Here is a 6,000-nt window from a genome sequence, read left to right as displayed (position 1 = left end):
TACGAAACTTCTAAGAGCAAGTTTGGCTCAGAGTTGTTGTGCTTGGGAGAACTGGCACATTCCATGATATCAGAAACGGTAGTGAGACCACGATGGTCAGAAATGAAGTGATATAATGTAAAAAATGAGTGCATGTTATAGGCCAGATCTGATTAATTGATTATACTGACAAAGGAAAATATGCTCAAATACATACAAAATATATTTGTGCCCTCATATTCTCCTTGTGATCTGTCCATGTGAATGGATCCAAAAAAAAGAAGACCTACATAAACACAGGTTTGTGGAACTAATCCTACACTCTTTGTATACAAACCTGGGGAAGGAAGCAATTTTCACTAAGAACATCTTCATTTTACTATTTTGTCTGACTAAAAATAATGCAAGTTAAAATATGTTTTTATTTATACTCAGGTACATGGCATAGTAATTCATACACTTTCTCAGCATATTCCTTTTTGCACTATGAGAGGATTATTTCTGTCAAAATTATTTTTAGATTCAGCATGAGTCATGTGGATGCCAACAACAAAATTCAAATAGAATTAATACAACAACAACCCACACAGTGTCTGATTATATTTCAATAGCCTTTTTTTCCTCTTAAACAAGCTTCTATTAGTAACATGAAACTGAAACATGCAGAGGGAAGCAGTCACAGAGCTCTGCAGATGAGCTGGGTATTCTCAAAGAAATGCTTAAGTTTATGAACTGCAGAATGGAGAATCAATTTTTCTGCATGGAGAATACTTAATTACAGGAACATTTATGCCAAGAAAATGACATTCTGAAAACTCCATGAAAAACTGACACTGGCATCCCACTGAGAGGCTTTTTTCTGCTTTCCATAAATAGACTGCTGGGCCCAGCTATTTATTGTCTATGATACTATGAAAGGAGGAGCAGAGTGAAGGTTTGTGAGGATATTCTGTAGGCTGCATTCACTGAGAAAGTAGGAAATGCATATACAACACTTAAAACTGCTCAAAGTCAGCAAAAAAGGTCTGGAGCATTTGCCAAGCTCACAAATATCTGTCAGCTGGAGGAATGGTGAAAAGAAGGCGAGAGGATGAGGCACAAAATAACAAAAAATATTCAAGCTATTTTATAAACCTCTTTGTCAAAAGCAGGGATCTCTGATATTATCATGGAAGGCAATTACAAAGGCAGGTTTTTTTGAGGTGATGACAGGAAAGAACAGCTGTAAAGCAAGTCCTTTACAGGATGGATGAAAATTGATGCAAATCCATTTGATTGAGCCCAAATAGCCCCTCACAAAGCCTGGATATCAAAGGGTACATGGCTGCTACAGAGGAGCAACTGCTTGCTGAAACCCAGCTAAGGAGGCACAGTCCCTCTCTTATTCCTTCTCTGTAAAGAATTTTGGGAAGCCTGGAGCCATCAGGCTGTCAGAGGTGGCATGACAAGGATTCCAGAAGATTTACGTTAAATTTCTGTGGTTTCTATGTCAGCTTCTGGTTCTGAGGGCATTGGTGTATATAAGTATTGAGGGGGGAGGGAGATGAGGAAGACAGAGGATGGAATTAAAAAAAAAAAATCCAAGTAACTCCCAAAACCAGGGGAGAGGGAAGAAGAATCAAAAGAAAAACCACAGTGTGGAACCATGTCCTTTCAGGAGAAAACAGTAAAAATAAATAATATGAGAATTTTCCTATCATTCCAAAGAATTTAATGTTTTTATTGGTCAAGTTTTGTAATAACCTTCTGCAAAACCCTTCATGATGTGCTATGCTGAAAACCAGTACTAGAATAAAAATAGATCCTTTTAGAAATTTTATCTGTGACACCTTAACTCATATACAAATTAGTCAAAGACTCATGGAAGTAAGCAAATATAAGCATTATATCAAGTACACCTAACAACAGCTTAAAAAATAATATGCAATATGCAAGGATAGACTTTACAATCAAAGATCATTAGCCTAACTCAGCAGTTGAAAGATAAAAAGCACATTCTCTTTATGATTGTACTTTGCTAAAATATAAGTAAAATATGATCAGCCTCAGGGGTTTAAGAAAACAGTTAATAAAAATGTAGTTAATTTTTTTTATGATGAAAACAAACCTATCCTTCTTAATGCCAAAGACACTGTACTCATTGTAATCATTTTTTATATAGCTTCTTTAAAGGAAAACTTATTGATGAAGATAAAATTTCATGCTTCTTAGCGGGCTGAAATTGGCTGATGATGAAAGCTACAGAATTCATTGCTGCAATTAATAAGCAATAAGTTAAGAGCAAAACTCTGCAAAAATTATTTCTAATCGGATTTTTTGCTTTGCTTGTTGGATAATTTTCAGATCACATTTCAAAGGAGGCATTGTAATAAAAAACTGATTAAATTGAAATATTGTACAGCTAATTAAACCTGGGGAGCTCTAGCTCCTCTTAAATAATACTGACACGATGAATGCTGATGCCAGTGTATGCTAATGTCAGCATTAAAACTTAAACTTTGTTTGCTGCTCAGCCCTACCATTGGAACACCACAGCTGTCAATCCCCAGCATATTAAATGCCCTGCCAGAAGAAAGAGCAAGTCCTGCTGTGGGTACAAACTGTGCCTGGAAAGGTTTGCAGGGGAACACACCAACGTCAGGGTCACCTCTGAGGGTTGCCTCACTCTAAAAAGGAAATAACACAAGAGCATTTTTATTTACGCAGCACAACCAAACTAAAAAAGTTTAAAAGATTAAAAGAACTCTTACTTTGCTAAGAAATTCATCTGAGAAAGATGAATCCAGAAGTTTCTTTGACAGTAATTATTCCCTTTTCAGCTTTGCATGCAGAAAGAATTACTGGAATTTCATTACGATCCCTGTTATTTAATCAATTACGTTGCTAGGGAGGTTAACTTTACTATCAAGTGAGAATTAACAGGAACTTCAAAGGCTGTAGGAGGAACCACAATAATGAGATATTACAGTGCTCTTTATGCAAGCCTGAATTTGAAGAAACCATTCATGAAAACATTTTAGATTGCTACTAATTAATCAGATTGATACATATAGTCTCAAAACCACATCTGACAGCTAATGGTACTTCTCAAATAGCCTGATCCAAAGCCTATTGAAATCAAGGGAAAGACTGTCATTGACTTTGATTATGCCACACAAATGCAATTCCCATATGCATGGAGTACCCAGTGAATGATCTGCATTACAACAATCATATTGTTATAACAATATTATTGCATGTTTCTAATGACTGGTCTATTATTTATAAGATGCCAAGCATTTGTTGAGCAGTCTATACATTTAAGAGACTCATTTGTAGGGCACAATGCAAAGTTAATGAGAGCCTTTACACAGATTTTAATAACTGATTCCACAGGACTAATTTCAGCTCAGGATGCCAAGCATGAAGGAGAATGACAGAAGGCATTTCTCTCAGGCAAATTCATTTTTCCAATGTTTTTACGAATGGTATTTAATTTTATAGAAATATCAAATTCCTCCAGTTGTTTTTCCTAAACACAGCCCTGTGACATCAGTACAGGCAGGTTCTGTCCAACTGAGAGAAAAAATGTGCTGGTAAAAGTGCAGGATATCCTTTGATTTGTCTTCTTTGTTCCTTTCCTTCACCTGCCCTCCTTTTCCCTAATTTTGCATGTGGAGACTTTTCCTTTCCTTATCTATAAATAATGATGTTTGCCAGTAGAAAGTCATTATCTTACATTAACCTATAGAGAAATTGTATATTACAGTTTCTTTGCCTAAGTGCAAATTAGAGAGCATTTATGGAATCACGAATACAATTGAGATCAGCAGCAAAACCAAATCAACACACAGTATCCCTATTTAATTCTATATTCGACATTTGTGGAAATTATCTGTATGTTTCCACCAAAGATAAATTATTACAGGTCTTGGCAGCTATTTATGATCAATAAGTCTCTTAGAAGTTACAGAGGATCTCACACTGACAGGATTTCAGGAGGAAATTTTGATTGACTCTACCCATAAGTAGAGAGGACAGCTACTGACATTTCTATGAGATGAATATTGGATAAAGCACTTAAAATGATAGTAATTAAAAAGATGTAAAAAATGACCATTCCTATAGCACAACAGGATTTTCAGGAGTGCATTGCATTCCAGAATCTCCTGTTTTCTAGCACCATACAGAACATCCTATCCACCTCCAAAAACAATATGAAGGTAAGTACAATGTGTTTCGATAACACTAACACTGTTAATGTTATCATCTGAAAAGGAACAAAATGAAAGGGACATTAAAAAGATAGTTAACCTCAGAAGAGAGACAGTTAACAGACATACACTTGGAACACTAAATCAACAACAAAATTATGGCTTAATATTTCATTCTTCTACCATTTCAATTTATTGCAGGTAGTTTTGCATATCTATAGACAAAATGTTTTATAAGTGTCAGTCAGGCAGAAAGGTTGTCACAAGGATGGGGGAAGAACTTTTTTTTTAGTTTTTAATAATCAACAACCTCCCCAATGACCCAGCACAATGGATTACTTAATTTACATATACAGTCAATGACTGTGGGACTGTCTCCTTTCTTTGTATGTTCGTGCTGTTAGCAGTGGTTAACTGAAATTAAACTGTCATGGGCTTAACAGAAAATGTCATCTGACATGAAAAGAAATGTGTTGTTTCACTGGGGTGTGAAGTTGGAAACACAGTAGTGGTCGTCCAGTATTATTTTCCTAAGACAAAAAGAAAAACCAAGCAAACCTTTACCAGTTTCTTTTTTTTTTTTTTTTTCCTAGGCTGATATAATCTTCCTAATCCCTTGGGGTTTTCTCTGCTGAGAAGGTTTCTTCAAACTTATCACTAGAAAACAATTAGAAATGAAACATAATTCAGTCACTTGGTCTCTGTTTCCATTCAGTTGCCAAACGGTTCATGACTTTCCCAAATATCTCTGTTGTAAGCAATTTTTAAAACAGCTTACCTAGTCAAACAATGCCAACTCCCAGCCACACACTGTGAAACAGTAGCAATTAAGCTGCCTCCTGAAGGCTATTCCTACCTGGAAGTTCAAGCTGGAGCTGATTTGACATGCATGCTGACATTCCCTAATTAAAGTGGTTTCGCTGGAGAAGCTTAGATTTATTAAAAAAAAAAATTAAAAACCCTTTTGTCTCTACTTCTCAACTATTTGTCAAAAAGAAGAATAGCAATTTCCTCATAAAATAAAGTTTTTCCAGAGTAAGGTAGACCTGTCTGAGCAGCAGTGTCTGAACAAAGCTCTACATTCCAATAGCATTAAGAATTTGACAAGAGACACAAACATGGCTCTGTATATGTTGCAGCACTCCACTGTCATCTCCCACAGTTTTTTATGTTCCATAAAACAAGATCTTTTGGGACATTATATACTAAATACTGTAAGTGTAGTGAAAGCCCTTTCTGCATGTGTGAGACTGAGTTTCTTGAAACATCAAAATATAAAGAAAATCAAGCAATATTTCTGCAAGTCTTGGGGAAACATTAAATGTTACAGGAAAATTAAATGAAAGCACAAGAATTTTTTTCTGTACATAACTGACCTCAAAATACAACAAAATAAATAAAAAAATCACACACCTTCATAGGGGAAGTTTATACTGGAGGGGCTGAAGGCATCATTTCTCACATCGTTATGAAAGAGTTCTGGCTTTGAGCCTCATTACAAGTGATACAGGCAGCTAACATGCTGTGCTTCAGAATGGAATTCCATTTCACCTGGAATTATGGAGGAGGCTTTAGTTAAACATTGCCATGATGTTAGTTTATTGTGTTCAGTCCTTACCCCCTTACGTCATTTTATTATTTCACTTTCACGGTTTCTTTCATTGTCTTTTTCCACAAGTATTTCTTTACTGTGTGTGCTTCTTTTGTTCTCACCACTGCTCTTTTATTCTATGACTTGCAGTGCTCAACACAATTATGACAGCTAAATCAACGTTACCAACCTACTCAAGTTTTCTTGGCACAGTAACTATCATTTAAGATTTGTGTG

The sequence above is a fragment of the Aphelocoma coerulescens genome, chromosome 9 (genome assembly GCF_041296385.1).
Source record: "Aphelocoma coerulescens isolate FSJ_1873_10779 chromosome 9, UR_Acoe_1.0, whole genome shotgun sequence".
Classification (NCBI taxonomy): domain Eukaryota; kingdom Metazoa; phylum Chordata; class Aves; order Passeriformes; family Corvidae; genus Aphelocoma; species Aphelocoma coerulescens.
The sequence above is the reverse complement of the archived record's forward strand: the minus strand, read 5'-3'. Positions refer to the sequence as shown.